The sequence below is a fragment of the Narcine bancroftii genome, chromosome 1 (assembly GCF_036971445.1).
Source record: "Narcine bancroftii isolate sNarBan1 chromosome 1, sNarBan1.hap1, whole genome shotgun sequence".
Taxonomy (NCBI): domain Eukaryota; kingdom Metazoa; phylum Chordata; class Chondrichthyes; order Torpediniformes; family Narcinidae; genus Narcine; species Narcine bancroftii.
Genome location: NC_091469.1, coordinates 384,867,461 through 384,886,390, shown reverse-complemented (window position 1 = coordinate 384,886,390; position 18,930 = coordinate 384,867,461). Strand labels below are relative to the sequence as shown.

General features: G+C 39.1%; 1 long non-coding RNA gene across 6 annotated transcripts in view; it reads left to right on the top strand.

The window, feature by feature from the left end:
* Positions 1-18,670, top strand: part of LOC138751371 (uncharacterized) — a 34,777-nt gene extending 16,107 nt beyond the window's left edge. Inside the window, exons 3-6 of one of the 6 annotated variants that reach the window (XR_011349871.1) lie at positions 2,154-2,226; positions 5,958-6,111; positions 12,237-12,405; positions 18,497-18,670. This is a non-coding gene — a long non-coding RNA (uncharacterized lncRNA). Of the gene's footprint in view, positions 1-2,153; positions 2,227-5,957; positions 6,112-12,236; positions 14,369-18,496 lie in introns of those variants that run through there. The other 5 variants (XR_011349872.1, XR_011349875.1, XR_011349873.1 and 2 more) reach the window with 5 other exon arrangements.
* The last annotated feature ends 260 nt before the right edge of the window (positions 18,671-18,930 follow it).

The following is an 18,930-nucleotide window of genomic DNA, read 5'->3' as shown; positions in this document are numbered from 1 at the left end:
GTTAAATTTTACTGCAGCTATAAAGTGCATACCTTCTTTAGTATGTTGTTAAACCTTATTATTCCCACAAATACGCGATTAATGTGATTATAATTAAGACAGGGCTTTAGGTTTTATTTTAATACAGCAAAAGATCAGATTCAATTATTTTTAATGGATACATTAATGATAGAAAATGCGAGCAGTGTGTGTTAAAGTGATCATTTATTGAGTAGTGCCTTCCAAAGAGTACTTATTCCAGGCTCTGATGTTTTGATTTTCGTGTATTTATTTATGAAACAAGCTTCTCCAATGATAATGCAAAAAAAAATTTATGTTACATTGTTACATAATCCAATTTGATTCAGGAGCAAGTTGAAATTAGAATAAAACACACGATTACCTGCTGCATTTGCAAACGCAGCAGTTGTACATCATTAAAATCTCAAATAAACGTCATTAATTGAATTAAAAACAATAAAATCAGATCAAGAATAAACTTTGCATTCAAATCCAACTACAGTTTCAGTCTCCGAAATTTACATGATCACTGTGCTGAACTGCAATAGTCCTGCTTGGTGTCACACATCTTCCCCGGAAGATGATGTGTTCAGTGGCCTCCTTTCTCCAAATATAATGCGGCAGATCTCAAAAATCAGTTTATTTGTGCAACCACATCCTTGTGAGAAGTTACAAATCAACCATGGTTTCATGGTATAACTGAATAGTAAACAATGTTGAAAGGATGAATGATCTACTGATTTTCTATTCCTGTACATGGCATGATTAGACTATAAAATCAAAAAAGCAAGTCTATTCGAACCTGGCCAAAGTGGTGTACTTGGGTCAGGCAACATTTTCACTTTGGCTGTGGATAGAAGTTTAACAATGCCCCTGAAAATCCAGTGCAGCCACTGCCACACCAAATGACATTCATGGCCATTCTTGGCACCACCACCACCACCTGCCTGGTGTTGGCAGTATGCACAAAAGAAGTCGGTGCATATTTCAAAGCCATATGTTGCAGAACCAAAAGAATACTAAGTGTAAAAAATCCAATCACCTCAATTGTTAAAGTTCATTTGTGGTCTACACCACACAAAGGATAGAAGTCTTGATAACATAACAACACAAGGTTGTAAAGAATACATTCCATACCTGCATTATTTATGCATTGCCATAAAAATGATGATCTCATCTTGGGATCAATTTACATTCATTGATGTTGTCCTCTCTATTCAGGATTTATTTATATAATCCAGGTGAGGCATTAGCTACATAAAAATAGGTCTGGCTTGAATGTCCATAACTCAGCAAGAACACCAGCATCAAATAGTCTCATATTGTGAAATGGAGGTGAGATATGACCAAGCAGCCTCTTAAGTCTGCTTCATCATTCAGCTGAATCATGGCTGATCTGAATCTTAATTCTACACAAGTGTCTTGCACTAAAATGAAAGTTTTACGTAGACTAGAATTTAAAATGTCAGTTTGTTGAATTTTGGAAATAGGAATTTATTATTGAATGGAACAGGGACAATTTTCCTGAGCTACTTCTGCTTAGGCAATATTCCCAAGTTCTATATGGCACAAATATGACCATCAAACTGAACCATACTTTCCAAAAAGACATCTATTTAATTTTGTTGTAACTATGTAATCTACTGCCAGGGATTGCATTCAATGTTCAAGGGTGGCCGCAGCCCAAAGTCACCACTTAAAATGTTTTATTACTCTGACCTGTTGACCTGCCACTGACATTGGACATCAAATAAGATGTTGTGAATTCATTGATGAATAACCACAAACTCAATCCATACCAAGAGAAGCTGGGAGGAATTCAGTAGGTCAGGCAGCCTCCATGGAGAGAAATGAGACAAAAGAGTCCAATTTCAAAACTAACTGTTCACTTCTCTCCTTGGAGGCTGTGTGACCCTCCGGTTCCCTCCAATTTCACATGATTAGTTAAAAATTCTAGTGTCTGCAGTTCTTGTGTTTCTCTAGTAAACTCCTCTATGTCTATTGTCTAATTTTGTCTTCTAATATGAAAGCTCCGTCATGTATATGTTGCTGCTAAGAGCATTGTCATCTAGCTCACTTATTTCCCTGTAATCTATTGTCTCTTACATGATCATCGACATCCCTGATTCTTCTACCATCCACCAATACAAAAGGCAATTAACATGCCAACTAAGGATAATTTTGGGATGTGCGAGAAAACCAGAGCATCCAGAAGAATGATCACAGGTAGGTCGTACAAGTTCCACTCTGACAGCATCTTAAATCAGAATCGAACCCAGGTTGAAGAAGCCCTGAGGCAGCACCTCAAACTACTGTGTCACTGAGCCGATCCTGTATATTTTTTTTGTGAGTGGATGTTAACAGAATATTTTCATGTTTAGTGCCAGCGATATTATTCAAAACATGCACATTGATCTGCAACCCTGCATTATGCATTGTAATACCTGTACTTTTACAACAGTTGGTTCCACTTCTTTTCCTGGGATCATTACTGCAAGATAATGATGTGAATTCTCTGTTAGAAGCGGTGACAAGTAATCTACTTTCACAAATTGCCATGCATAAAACTGACAGTCAACTATTCAGTTGATTCCTAACTACGCTGAAAAGTATAGGATAGAATTTTTTCCTCTGGCCAACTTAAATCCCTCTTTCAAAGATTCCTTAAAAAAAATGTTGACAGCACAGTCTGGTACTGTGGAGTTGCAATCTTACTGAAATACCATGAATGACTCAGTGAGCCACAGGAACATTCATATCTTTCAATTCCAAGCAGAGCCTTTGATTTATTGATCACAAATATGAAAGTGGTGCTGTTAACCTAGTAGTTAGTGCAACACTATTACAGCGCCAGCAACCAGGATTCAAATCCGGTGCTGTCTGTAAGGAGTTTGTACTGTTACGAGCCCAAAGGACCCCAAAACCCAGCGGCAATAGATATAACAATTAGACCACAGAAACAGGCCAATTTGGCCCTTCTAGTCCGCACTGATCCAAGTACCCGCCTCTAATCCCATTTACCAGCACTCTGCCCATATCCCTCCAACCCCCTCCCATCCATAGACTCATCCAACTCTTAATTGACCCTGCCTCCACCACCTTTCCCGGAAAGCCCATTCCACACAGTAACCACTCTCTGAGTAAAGAAGTTCCCCCTCATGTTACTCCTAAACCTTAGCCCATCAACTCTCAACCCATGACCTCTTGTATCCATCTCTCCTACTCACAATGAGAAAAGCCTTTTCACATCAACTCTATCTATCCCTTTCATTATCTTAAACACCTCTATCAAATCCCCTCTCATCCTTCTACGTGCTAAGAAATAAAGACCTAATTTGCTCAATCTCTCCTTGTATTCCAGATGCTGAAACCCAGGGAACATTTTTGTAAATCTTCTCTTTTTTTTTAAACTTTATTTATTCATTCAAAATACAAATAATAGATAACATATACAACAATTATCCATAAACATGAACATTATTTTTTTATAGAAAAAAAAAACCCCTTCAGCCAGCTCTCCTCAGGAGAGCCATAAAGAAAAAAAAATAAACATACATAAAGATCTAATCAATGTAAATATTCTAAATATAACAACCACTTATTAATTAAAAAAAACTAATTATCACGCGAAACATATGTAATTTTTCCATTATTAAACAATATTTCATCTCATTATGCCATCTATTAATATCATTCATATTTGTATCTTTCCATGTACTAGCAATACATTTTTTCACTACACATAAAGCTAAATATACAAAAGCAAGTTGAAATTTATCTATTCCCAAACCTTTCAGAGGTTGCAAACTGCTCAGTAAAAATACTGATGGATTTAAAGGTATTTTAATCTTATACATGTATTCTAAAAACAATTGAATTTTCTTCCAAAAAGATTATATTTATATATAGATACATATACATGACCAGACAGCAAGAAAAAGTTCCAACAGAATTACCACATCTAAAACACAAATCTGATTCATGAAAACCATACTTTTTAAATTTTTCAGGTGTTAAGTATAATTGCCATAGAAAATTATAATTAATCATTGCATAACGTGCATTTATCAATCTAGTTACACTATCCTGACAGATAGCTAACCAATCATCCTCGGAAAAAATAAAACCAATATCCGCTTCCCATTTACTTTTGGATTTATCCCAACCCTTTTTATCCATACCATCCTGTAGTATTTGATACATAGATAAAATATAACCCTTCTCTGGCACCTTCATAAGAAAAATCTCAAATTTAGTCATTTCAGGTAAAATCATATCTTTACCAAACGTATGTAAAAAGCAACATCAATTTTCATTTTCTTAATATACGCCAAGACGCGCTTACGCTTGATCGGACTGTTTAAACCTCGAACATTAAAAGTAGCAAAGTTCAACTTTGACATATCTACTAATATTACTAAATACTAATAATATCTGTATATGAAAATTCAAATCAATTCAAATCGGACTGTTTAACCCTCGAACATTAAAAGTAGCAAAGTTCAACTTTGACATATCTACTAATATTACTAAATACTAATAATATCTGTATATGAAAATTCAAATCAATGTATATAGGCCCTCCAGTAGGAGAAAAAAGTCACAAATTAAAAGCTAACTAAAATGAAAATAAAAAGAAAATCCCCCCCCCAAAAAAAACTACCAAAAGGTAGTAATCCCTAAACAAAAATTGGGTGTGGGTCACCCACCAGTGGCTGATGACTAGTAGAACCTAGAGCAAATCTCTCCCTCCCCAGCCGAACAAAGAATAACATCAAAATATCATGATAACATAAAAAGTAAAATAAGAATAAGAAAATTCTTCTATTCATCCAAGAGATTCCAAACTCGAAGGTCCCATTTCAAAAGAAGTTAGACTATTTCCATTCCCGCTTTTCTCATTTCTGCCATTTCTTCCATTTCCAGAACAACCAGATTTTTCTTTAGGAGACAATGGTGGACTACGTCTTTGTCCTTTTATATCTGGCAATGAATCAGCAAAAATCATTGCTTCACGATCAGTCTCAAAAAACCGAGATTGATAGTCTCCATAAAACACCTTTAACCCTGCCGGATAGCAAAAAATAGACTTATAACCTTTACGCCACAAAACTTCTTTAACTGAATTAAATCGACATCGACGTTGAATGACCTCTTGACTCAAATCAGGATTTTAAAAAAACTCTGCTATTCTGAATCAATAATGGAGTTTGTCGTCGTCTCGCATTTTGCACTGCTAGTCGAAGTATTGCTTCTCTGTCCAAATAATTCAAACATTGAATTATTACAGGTCTCGGTGGTTGACCAGGTAGAGGTGTTCTTCTTGAAGCTCTATGAGCTCTTTCCAGTATATAGCCTCTGGAAAAAAATTCTTGCCCTAGTACTTGTGGGATCCAGTCTTTAAAAAAATGAAGAGGATCTTGTCCTTTCATACCTTCTGGCAAACCAACGATTTTCACATTATTCCTTCTGCTTTGATTCTCCATGTAGTCTATTTTCCTCTCTAACTCCTTCTCACGTTCTCGCAATTCTATAACTGATTTTTCAACCTTCAACACTTTTTCTGTGTTAGAAACCACTTGCTGTTTACGTTCCAAAAAAGCAGACTGAAATTTTAAAAAATTTTCACAAGATGCTTCCACATGTGTTTTAACTGTATTCAATTCTGAACTTATATTAGCATTCATTTGGGCCATCTCATTCAGTAAGGGTTGAATGACAGCGTTTAACTGCATACATTGTAGCTCAGAAAAGCTCAGCCCTGCTTTCGCTGATGTAATGGCAGAACCAGGTAACTGCAGCTCCTGCTGCAACTCAACAAAAGGCATTTTAGAGGTTTTACTGCGGGTCTGGACTCCCAGCGACGGCACCCCGACTTCCTCAGGGGGTCGCCGCTGGTCTCCCCCCGCAGCTCGTTGTTTTCTCGCAAAATCACGGAGAAAAATTTAAATCTTCAGGTTGGAATGCTGCCTGAAGCATTTCAGACAATGGAGTCATCTTCCTGCGTGCTCCTTCCATTAAAATCAAAAGGCTTCCAGAATCAGGATCCACTGCTTGGGAACACGCACCTTCCTCCAGAGAATGGGTAATTCCAGCGCTATCCTTCACTTGGTGAGTAGTAGACTTTTTTTTTCAGCTCCCACAGGCAATCTTTGTAGTTTAGGCACTGAAGAAATTAAACCTGAGGCGGTAGCAAGTTGTTTAGGCCCCAAATCTTCAGTACTTCGAAAATGTAACTTCTTCTACACTTGAGGTTTAATCTTTTTACCATTAATGGCCATAATAGTTCCTTAATACTTTAAACTAAAATTTAAGAAGTTTAAACTTGAAAACAAAGGGTTAAAAATGGGTACTTAAAAGTCTGGCCAGAGAGGTCGAGATTACACAACTAGACTCTACGCCATCTTGCCACGCCCCCCTTGTAAATCTTCTCTGCACACTCTCTATCTTGTTAATATCCTTCCTATAAATCGGTGACCAGAATTGCATACAGTACTCTAAATTTGGCCTCACCAATGCCTTGTACAGTTTCATCATTACTTCCCAACTCCTAAATTCTATGCACTGATTTATATAGGCCAGCATACTAAAGGCCTTCTTCTCCACCCTATTCACATGTGCTCCTACCTTCAGGGAACAATGCACCATTATTCCTAGATCTTTCTGCTCCACTGCATTCTTCAATGCCCTCCCATTTACCACATATGTCTTGCTTTGATTATTCTTTCCAAAATGAAATACCTCACACTTATAAGCATTAAACTCCACCTGCCATCTTTCTGCCCACTCCTCTAAGCAGTTTAAATCCCTCTGCAATCTTTGAAAACCTTCTTCATCATCCACAATTCCCCCTATTTTAGTATCATCTGCATATTTACTAATCCAATTTACCACCCCATCCTCCAGATCATTAATATATATATGACAAACAGCAATGGTCCCAATACCGAACTCTGAGGTACACCGCTTGTCACCGGCCTCCATCCTGACAAACAATTATCTACTACTACTCTCTGGCACCTTCCTTTCAGCCACTGTTGAATCCATTTGACTATCTCCAAATTAATACCCAAGGACTTAGCCTTCCTAACTAACCTCCCATGCAGAACCTTAATGAAGGCCTTACTGAAGTCCATAAAGACAACATCCACTGCTCTACCCTCATCAACTTCAACTAGTCACCTCTTCAAAAAATTCAACAAGATTGGTCAAACACAACCTTCTACGCACAAATCCGTGTTGAGTGTCCCTGATCAGACCCTGTCCCTCCATATACTTGTATATACACTATCTCTAAGAATGCTTTCCATCAATTTACCTACCACAGACGTCCAACTGACAGGCCGATAATTGCTAGGCTTCCTCCTTGAACCCTTTTTAAACAAAGGAACCACATGTGCAACACACCAATCCTCTGGCACTATATCCATCTCTAATGACATTTGAAAAATCACTGCCAGAGCCTCCGTTATTTCCTCACTAACTTCTCTCAAGGTCCTGTGGAAAATCCTGTCAGGAGCTGGAGACTTATCCACTTTTATGTTTCAAAAGCTCCAGTACTACCTCTTTCTTAATCACTATAGTCTCTATATATACCCCCTTTGCTTCCTTTACCCTGCACAGTTCAATATCCTTCTCCTCAGTAAATACTGAGGAAAAGAAATTGTTCAAGACCTCCCCCATCTCTTTTGGCTCCATACACGTTTGTCCTTTCTGATTCTCTATTGGACCAATTTTGTCTCTCACTTTCCTTTTGCTATTTACATATTTGTAGAAACCCTTTGGATTTATTTTCACCCTGTATGCTATAGCCAGCTAATACCTTCTTTTAGCTTTTCTAATTTATTTCTTAAGATTCTTTTTACATTCAATATAGTACCCAAACACCTCCTTTTTTTCCCTGTTTCTTATATTTATTGCAGTACTCCATCTTTTTTTTGAATCGTTTCCAATATCCCTTGAGAACCATGGCTCTCTCAAACTTTTGACCTGACCTTTCAACCTAACAGGTAGATAAAGATTTTGTACTCTTAAAATCTCTCCTTTAAAAGACCCTCCATTTCTCTATTACATCCTTCCCAGAAAACAAATTGTCCCAATCCATCCCTTGTAAATCCTTTCACATCTCCTCAAATCTAGCTTTTCCCCACTCAAAACCCTTAACTTTTGGCCCAGAGCTACCCTTTCCCATAATTACCTTGAAGTTAATGGCACCATGATCACTGAACCTGAAGTGCTCCCCCACATATACCTCTGAAACCGGACCCATCTCATTCCCCAACAGTAAATCCAACACAGCTCCCTCTCTAGTTGGTACCTCCACGTATTGATGTAAAAAGCTATCCTGCACACATTTTACAAACTCCAACCCATCCAGTCCTTTCACAGAATGGGTTTCCCAATCAATATTTGGAAAATTTAAATCTCCTATAATCACTACCCTGTGCTTATTACAAATATCTACTATCTCCCTTCTAATTTGTTCTTCTAATTCGCGTTCCTCATTCAGTGGTCTATAATTGTAACTTCCCCTTTCCCATTCCTCAATTCCACCCAAATAGTCTCCCTGGATGAGCCTTCTATTCTATCACATCTAAACACCACTGTAATATTTTCTCTAACAAGTAATGCAAGCCCACCCCCTCTTGCCCCCCCCCCACCCCCACCCCAGTTCTTTCACATCTAAAGCAACTAAATCCAGGAATATTTAGCTGCCAGTCACATCCCTCCTGTAACCATGTTTCACGAATCGCTACCATGTCTTACTTCCAAGTGTCAATCCATACCTTCAGCTCATCTACCTTCCTTACAATGCTCCTAGCATTAAAATGTATGCATTTTAGAGATTTCCCACTTTTTACTTCCTTTATGCCCCTATCTTTACCAAAAGCCTTTCCATCCCCCCCTCCCCCCCCCCCCCCCCCACCGCCTCAAACACTGTCTACAAGCTTTCTCTGCACTCTAACCTTCTGCTTGCTGTTTTCCTTCACTTGGTTCCCTCCCCCAGCCATTGTAGCTTAAAGTCTCCTGAGTAACGCTAGCAAATGTCCCCGCCAGAATCCTGGTCCCCTTGGGGTTCAAATGCAACCCATCCTTTTTGTACAGGTCACCCAAAAATGGTCCCAGTGATCCACAAACTTGAATCACCAAGACAAATGATTACTTAAAGAAAAGTTGCTTTTAATTATCTTTAAACATGAAAACAAGATCACACTTTGACTTATTACTATTAACTTAACTAACCTAACTTAAACCCCTTCTAATTCTAAACACACGTGTATGTAATGTGTACGTATGTTTAGAAAAGTTCTTTGATTTACAGTCCAATCTCACTTCTCATTCTTCCAAGTTCACTGGTTGCAGGCAATTCTTATAATGAGCACAGAATTTAACATTTATAAAGTTCACCAGGCTTTGGTGCTTGAAAGGTAAATGATTACCGCTCAGGAAGGTTCTTGTCAGTTCCAGAGAGAGATTTGTTGTTAACTGGACACAAACTGATTTCTTCTAATCAGCCATATCTGTGTGTTGCTGAAGAAACTTACCCCATCAGGATTTTCCAGATGATAACCTCTTTCTTTCAGGTCACCACAGAGTTCTTTTTTGTTTTACTTATTTCAAATGAAACATTGCAGCCAGTCCTCTCCTCTTGCATGAACCATGCTCACACTCACGCTCACACTCACGCTCACACTCACGCTCACACTCTCGCTCACACTCTCGCTCACACTCTCGCTCACACTCTCGCTCACACTCTCGCTCACACTCTCGCTCACACTCTCGCTCACACTCTCGCTCACACTCTCGCTCACACTCTCGCTCACACTCTCGCTCACACTCTCGCTCACACTCTCGCTCACACTCTCGCTCACACTCTCGCTCACACTCTCGCTCACACTCTCGCTCACACTCTCGCTCACACTCTCGCTCACACTCTCGCTCACACTCTCGCTCACACTCTCGCTCACACTCTCGCTCACACTCTCGCTCACACTCTCGCTCACACTCTCGCTCACACTCTCGCTCACACTCTCGCTCACACTCTCGCTCACACTCTCGCTCACACTCTCGCTCACACTCTCGCTCACACTCTCGCTCACACTCTCGCTCACACTCTCGCTCACACTCTCGCTCACACTCTCGCTCACACTCTCGCTCACACTCTCGCTCACACTCTCGCTCACACTCTCGCTCACACTCTCGCTCACACTCTCGCTCACACTCTCGCTCACACTCTCGCTCACACTCTCGCTCACACTCTCGCTCACACTCTCGCTCACACTCTCGCTCACACTCTCGCTCACACTCTCGCTCACACTCTCGCTCACACTCTCGCTCACACTCTCGCTCACACTCTCGCTCACACTCTCGCTCACACTCTCGCTCACACTCTCGCTCACACTCTCGCTCACACTCTCGCTCACACTCTCGCTCACACTCTCGCTCACACTCTCGCTCACACTCTCGCTCACACTCTCGCTCACACTCTCGCTCACACTCTCGCTCACACTCTCGCTCACACTCTCGCTCACAGAGAAAAAGCTGTTCAACCACCTCTGCTTGCAAAAACCACATGACCTTCTTAGAACAGCAAGTTGCACTCCCAGACAGACTGCGGCTCCGAATTACTTCTCCGATCGTTTTCATCTGTTGCTTTTCAAAACAACAATCCATTAGTGAAGTCTCCTGGACACTCTCCAAAGTTTTTGCAAAAGCCCCCAGGAACTGGCCTGTCTGGCTTGAGGAGAGCTCCAGTATTTTGAATGAGATCTGTTTTGAAGTGTTTATATGTGACCTACACTAAAGTACCTTCCCCAATTTATCTCCCAAAAACATATCTATATACAATACAAACACAACAATTTGTCACAGTACATTCTCCCCATTTCTGTGTGGATTTCCTCTGGATACTCCGGTTTCTTCCCACCTTTCAAAACGTACAAGGTTAATTGGGATATTTGGGTGGCACAAGCTCATGGGCAGGAAGGACTTGTTATGTCTAAATTTAAATTTGAAAATGTCTCATGCCCTGTACTGACTCACATTCAAACAAAACTTTTCAAGTCCCAAAACACTTTACAACCAATAAAATACATTTGAACTGATGGCACTAACTTATAAAGTAGGAAATAAGGAAGAGTATTCATGTTGAGAAAACTCCCCCCAACAGCATGGGAATAAATTATTAGATCATGAGCCTTTGATCTCAGTTCAGATACTTAATCTTTAATGCCACTTCAGAGGCATCTATTTTTAAAGGGTTGGAAAACTTTGCCTCATATTATAATGAAGTAAATTAACTAAAGAAAGGAACATTGTATCAAGTTGACCAGGACCTTCCCTTTATCTTATTTTGCAAAAAGTGCATTAGTGATATTGTTAGTTATGCGTTATTGATATAGTAACACCTCCACTAAGTACAGACTTAATTCTGCAATTGCGTTGATGCAGTAGAGTTTGTGTATATGAAGGATTGCTTAAGATGGTGGTACAAAAAGATTAAATTCATATTGTGGATATCCAGAAAAACCTGAGGAACCAACACGGAACCGCACCATCGGTATTGTGGGCAAGATAGCAGCAGCCTTAGGATCAAGGGTTGGTACAACTTTGTAAAGTTGTTGACCATTCCTGAAATGAGGCATTTTTATTGCATTATTTACTGAGAACAAAACACTCAAAGCATGTCAAGAGGTTGTTCTGGAAACAGAGCACCACTGAAACTTATGCATTATATCAATTGCAAATTCTGATTGAAGGACCCCACGAACAAAAATTGAACTTGATAAATCTTTTTTGCAGTGCAGCTTTTGCATAGAGAAAGTGGCCCTTCAATTATTTTAAATTGCCTAATACTTTGAGAAATTTCATTTGAATACAACACCAAATCGTTCACAGAATTCATAAGCGCTCAGTGACTGATGGATTTGACCTTTTCACCAGACATACTGCTGCATCTGGACAAATTAAATCTGGAGCTGCAGGAAATGAAGAAGTCATTACCTGAACCTATGCATTTACAAATGAGTCAGAAGTCTTTCAGATTGGTTGCTTAATCCATTTCTTCTGCATTCACAATGAAAGCTGACAATTGTAATATGGTAAAAACATACTCAAAGGTTACAAAGAATGATACAATTGTGTCTTCAAGCTAATTCTGTTTAACATTTTAAAGATTGGAATTGAAAGGATTCTGTTTAGACTTTAGACTTCAAGTTAACTCATTCAAGTTTTAGGCAGATCACTTCCCACTGGAAGAAGAAGATTGAACATGTCATGGATTGAACACGTGTGATGTGCCAAAGTTTCCAATTCTGTTTAGCAGCTGAATTGCTGGAACTTTTTTGTATGTGGCAGAATGGGGGTGTATTGGTTTCTAGAAGTTTCTGCTTATGTGATTTCAAGGTAAATTTCAAAAACTTTATCTGTGTTTTCTTTTGAACTGGAAATTAAATGGAATGTTTTTGGTTAATCATTGAGATTTTGTGTATAGCGTTGTGTGTATGTGTGTCTAGTATCATCCACTAGCTTTCAGCTGAAAAGAAAGATGCACAGGGAATATTGGTACATGCATCCAGTCCAGGACTGCCAGGCAGGAAAATAGCTTCTTCCCACCAGATGCAAGATTGACTAACAGTACCCTGTCGCCCAGTAATTTTAAAATATGTATATATATTTATTTTAAATTATATGTGTGTATATTATATGTGATTACTATGTGCTCTTTATTGTGTGTGGATGTGTGTGCACATGAAAAATGCTGTTTCATTGGGTTTATAGTCAGATGATAATAAATTTGACCTTGAAAAGGAATAGGACATGTGTAGCTCCATATCAAAAATGACCATCTCTTTCTGGGATGTGAACTTCAAAAGTTGATCATCCTGCTTTAAATAATTCAATGTTAAATATATTTAGCATAGATTTTCAATAAAGAAATACAAACTAGTATTTTTTATTGCATGCCACCTAATCTTTTATCAAATTTGTTTTGCAAGTAATGTTCAGAAAACATGTCCTCACTTGAGGTGGCTTCAGTATAGCATCATCTAAGCACAAGTACTGCTTCAGGATTAGCATACAGGATATTCTTGTTCTTGCAACAGAACACAAAGACATCAAGTAATTTGTACCAAATTAGCTAAAACCTAACATGCATATGGGAATGTTGAACTGCAATTCAGCACAACCCCTGTCCCTGAGAACCCTTGCCCCAACTTCCCACTCCATTTAGCCCAGCTTAAGAATCCTATGGGTTCACCTTGAACTTCCAGGTGTTGATAACTTTAATTCTAAACAATAGTGGTTTGAGGAATAGCAAACATAGTGACAATTTGGAGGAAAATACCACATGATGCAAAGCAGCTTAAGGTCTTCAGTTCATCGGCTAGTGATGGATGTGACAGAGTCAATGTTGTGCTTTTAAAGAAATGAGATTCAGCTCATAAACAATATAATGGCTCAAAAAACAATACCAAGTCCCTATTACCTTCCATTTGATCAACTATCAATTCTGAAAGCAAGCCAGATTTATCTTCACAAACAGCTTGCTTGTCAAAAATGATTGATGCTGCCAAGTAAGTTGTTTACTCTTTATTTTCCAGAGGGTCTATTCTTATTTTAGGAAAACAGTTGCATGCCAGCATTTTTTTGTTGTTTACAAACAGCCAATCAGTTTTGAAGTATTTCTTTATTGAATAAAACACAACTCACTAATGTTTTTGAATTTGCGGACAGGATGTTTAAGCTATCCCAAATATCCATACCAATTATAGTAATGTGATAATAACTAGGTGATTTTTTTTTTAGGTCTTGGCTTCAGAATAAATACAGGATATGTACAAATCAGTGACAACATAAAATGCCAATGGTTTTGTTATTATTTTGTTTCACTCTGTTGTGTTGCATGTGAAAGTATTGAGCATACATGTGTAGGAGTTTTATGTCCCTGGGATATTTTTTTTTTACCCATTCATTCATAGAATATGTGCATCTCAAACAAGTTCAACATTTATTGTTCATCGTAAGCTGTCCTTAAATTGATATTGATAGCTGACTTAACCTACTGCAGTCCTCATGAAGGCATTCCCACAGTTGACTGGGATTTTAAGGGGTTTGATCAAAGGATGGCTATTTCAGTTAATGAGCATTTCTCATTTCATTTTAGATATTCACCATCTACAATACTTTTCAAAGTTTCAGTCAGTGATTCTGCCTCTCCCATTTACACTTCTGTTGCCAGCTTTTGTTTCTTGTCTCTTACCTTGGTTTACCTCCTCATGATGATTCCTTCACGTTATTTTCTCATTTATTTTTTCATCATATTTTTTCATCTCTCTTTTCTCTATCAAAAAAGATGCTGATCTCCAACTAGTCCTACTCCTGATAAAATATCATTAGCTTAAATATTAACTCCATTTCACTCCCCACAAGTGCTGCCTGATCTACAGAATATTCCAGAATTTTCTTATTTTATGCAGAGCAGATTTTAAATTAACCACCCAGAATAAAATGAATGTTACAAATACCATCCCAGCAAGGCATCTCATGAGATCTGCCATATTTCGCTTTTCTTCTTTAATTGATATTACTGCAACTATCTTGTGAATGAAAAACTATTTGCAGTACATTTTCAAAGATTTCTTAGCTTTGGAGATGTTGCCAGCATAGCTTGAGGTGGAACTGATGAAATTTCAGCTTGTCCTTTACAGATCCACTTGTTACCTGATGGAATGTGTTAGAATATTCAATAACCGAGAGACTATATGGTCGTCCTGACCACGGACTCTCGCCTAGGCCCAAGCTGGCCGCCCTCCTGAGCTCCCAACGTCCCAACCATGGACTCTTGCCCAGGTTCCGGGCACTCGTCCACTAGAGCTCCTGATGCCCTGACTGCTCTCCCTTGCCCAGCTCACCTGCCCTCCAGAGCTCCCGATACCCCTACTGTCATCTCTCGCATAGACCTTGGCCACCCACCTATTAAGGGCCTAATGCCCTAAATGTGGACTTGCTACCCAGTTCCGGCTGCCCACCCTCCTATCTGAGCTCCCGATATCTTGAGCGACGCAGGAACTTATTGCTGCCAAAAGTAGTATGCGCATAATTGTCGACCCCCTAAATTTTACCCTAAAAATTTGACTATTACACATGTATATATGGTACATGTTATATATGGTATCTTGTGTCACCCATTTATAAAGTTATCTTCAGTGTTATAGCCATGACAATGGATAAAATATCCAAACTGTGGCTTGCTCAAGGATCATAACTCTAGATAAAATGCCATGATAGATCATGACCATTTCAGTTGATGGACCCTCAGGATATTTTGGTATTGTAGCCCATATCTCACTCAGGGAGACAGGAAGAAAAGACAACACATAGTCTCTCTCGAAGTTATTGAATATTCTAACACATTTCATCAGGTGACAAGTGGATCTGTAAAGGACAAGCTGAAATTTCATCAATTTCATCAAGCTATGCTGGCAACATCTCCAAAGCCAAGAAATCTTTGAAAATGTACTGCGAATAGTTTTTCATTTACCCAGCAAATTAACTTCAGCCCAAAATGCATCATGGAGAAGAGGAAGGAAAGTGACAGACAGAAGAGATTTATCATCTCTAATGTTCCTCATCACTGCATCCAGAAGTTAGTGATGTGCCCTGTAAGCTTAAGGAGAGTTCAACACTTCGTAGGTGCAGAGCTATTTTATTTTCCTTGTCACCTATCACAAGATACCCATTTTATGGCAATGGCCACTGGACTCCCATTTGATCATTGCTCAGATGAAAATGGAAGTATGACAAATGAAACATAATTATTGCTTTTACCAATACTGGGTGAAAATTGTTGGAGGAAATATGTACTGTACTATAGTGGGGAGAAAGCTGAAGTTGGCCTTAACCATATAACCATTTACAGAGCGGAAACAGGCCATGTTGGCCTTTCGAGTCCGCACTGGTTCACTGATTTTGTGTGCCCTCTTCAGGCATTGGTCCCGGTAGATCTTCATTCAATAACGATGGGCGAATTCAATGCAGGTGGAATCAGTCGTAGAAATGTTTGTAAAACATGCAGTTAGGTTCAATGCACAAGCAACATGTACTTGTAGTCAAAAGACTGGAAACACTAAGAATGATAAGAAGTAATTTGATAATTTCACTCAAATATGCACCCTGGACTCTCAAGCTTTATCATCTCAAGTTAAATTAAAACTACCCCTGTATCATAAAAATTGAATTCAATGGCCACTGGACTCCTATTTGATCATTGCTCAGATGAAAATGGAAGTATGACAAATGAAACATAATTATTGCTTTTACCAATACTGGGTGAAAATTGTTGGAGGAAATATGTACTGTACTATAGTGGGGAGAAAGCTGAAGTTGGCCTTGTTTTGCTATAATGGCTATACTTCATGAGGAGTTTGAGAAGATTTGGGATGTCACGAAAGAATCTTACAAATTTCAACAGGTGTACCATGGAGAGCAATCTGACTGGCTGCTTCACTGTCTGGTATAGAGGTGCCAATGGACAGGACAGGAAAAGACTACAGAGAGTTGTGAACTGTACCACCACAATTATGGGCGTCATTCTTCACTCATAGAACACTACAGCAGAGTACAGGTTTTTTGGCCCTTGATGTTGTGCCAACCTATATATTCCTTAAAAATACTAAACCCTCCCTACCCCATAACCCTCTATTTTTATTCCATCCATGTGCCTTTCTCTGCAATCCCTAGCAAAGCATTCCAGGCACCTTTGAACTCTGTATGTAAGAAAACTTACCCTGATGTCTCCCCTAAACTTCCCCCCCTTCACTTTGTACACATCCTCTCGGGTTTACTATTCCTGTCCTCGGGAAAAGGTGCTGGCTGTCCACCCTATCTATGCCTCCCATAATCTTGTGGACCTCTAACAAGTCTCCTCTCATCTTTCCAATCTCCAAAGAGAAACATCCCAGCTCTGCTAACTTATTTTCCAATCCAGGGAACATCCTGGTAAATCTCCTCTTCACCCTCTCCAGAGCTTCCACAATCTTCCTGTAATGAGGTGATCAGAACTTAACACAATACTCAAGTATGGTCTCAGCAGAGATTTGTAGAGTTGCAACATGACCTCTCAACTCTTGAACTCAATCCCCCTATTAATGAAGCCCAATATCCCACACACCTTCTTAACTATCCTATCAACCTGCACAGTGACCTTGAAGGATGTATGGGATGTAGATAGCTACTGCCCCAGCCATCTCTTCTCTCACTTCATACAGCATCCTGGGGTATATCATGTCCAGCCCCGGTGACTCTGCAATCTTAATGTTTTTAAGAAGATCCAACACTTCCTCTTCCTTAATTGCCACATTGTCCAGCATACAAGCCTGTTTTATTCCAACCTCACCCTGATCCAGGTCCTTTTCTCTTGTGAATACTGAGGCAAAGTTTTCATTTATGACCAACCCAACCTCCTTCACCTCCAGGCACGCTGTCTCCCTTATCCATTAGTGACGCCACCTTCATTCTTGTCATCCTTCTGCCCTTCACATACACATCGAATACATTTGGGTTCTTTGTAATCCTACATGCCAAGGCCTTCTCACTTCCCCTTCAAACTCTCTTAAGTCCATTCTTAAATTCCTTCCAGGCTACTATATACTTCTCATGACCCCCTTGCTGTTTCTTGCTTCCTATATCTAATGTATGCTTCCTTCTTTCTCTTTTTTTTTAATTTTTAAAAAATTTTTTCACACTATGAACCATATTGACCAAAATACACATAAACATTTCCCCCTTGAATATACACAGTGTCATTTTCTCCCCTTTTTCCCCCCTCCCTTCCCTCTCCCCTCCCCACCCACTAAACGTTCAACATATACATTAAACCCATTAAACAATGTCATCACACAATGAAAGTAAATAAGAAAATTGTGTCATCTACTTTTACACACTGGGTCAGTTCATTTGGTCTTCTTCTCGTTCTATCATTTTAGGGGGTGGAGGTCTGCAGTAGGACCTCTCCGTTGTGTTCCATATACGGTTCCCAAATTTGTTCGAATACTGTGATGTTATTTCTTAAATGATATGTTATTTTTTCCAATGGAATACATTTATTCATTTCTATGTACCATTGCTGTATTCTCAGGGCTCTCTTCTGATTTCCAGGTTGACAATATACATTTTTTTGCTACAGCTAAGGCTAGCATAATAAATCTTTTTTGTGCTTCATCCAAATCGAGGCCACGTTCTTTACTTCTTATATTACTTAGAAGAAAGATCTCTGGATTTTTTGGTATGTTACTTTTTGTGATTTTATTTATTACCTGATTTAGATCTTCCCAAAACTTTTCCACTTTCTCACATGCCCAAATTGACTAGCTGCCTCACCTGTTTCAACCATTTTTCCCTTGTCCCAGTGGGACAAACCTATCCTGAACTAAGCACAAGTGGTCCCTAAACTTCCTCCACATTAATTCTGTACTTTCACCTTTGAAAACTCCAGCAAGAACATTTGCAAGAGGTGATGTCTCAAGAAAGCAGCCGCTATCCTCAAGGACTCAGGCCATACCTTCCTCACACAGCTACCATCAGGAAAGAAGTACAGGAGCCCGAAGATGAACACCCAGTGTTACAAAAGCAGCTTCTTCCTCTCTGCCATTAAATTTCTGAATGGATCTTGAACCACAGACGCTAGCTCACTTTCTCTTCTTTTGGATTAATTTATCGGTTTCAAACAAAAAAAATAGAGCAATATTTGCACCAGTAACACTACTGCAGAGCACTGAATTTTGTGACATTTTCATGATTATACATTCTGATTCTTGTTGCACCTTAAATGCTGGGTATGACAGACCTCATTTACAGAAGGGGGACCTTGCCAGCATCTGAAACTGTTTGAACACCATAGATTAGCTGCAGGAAATGGACCAAATGACT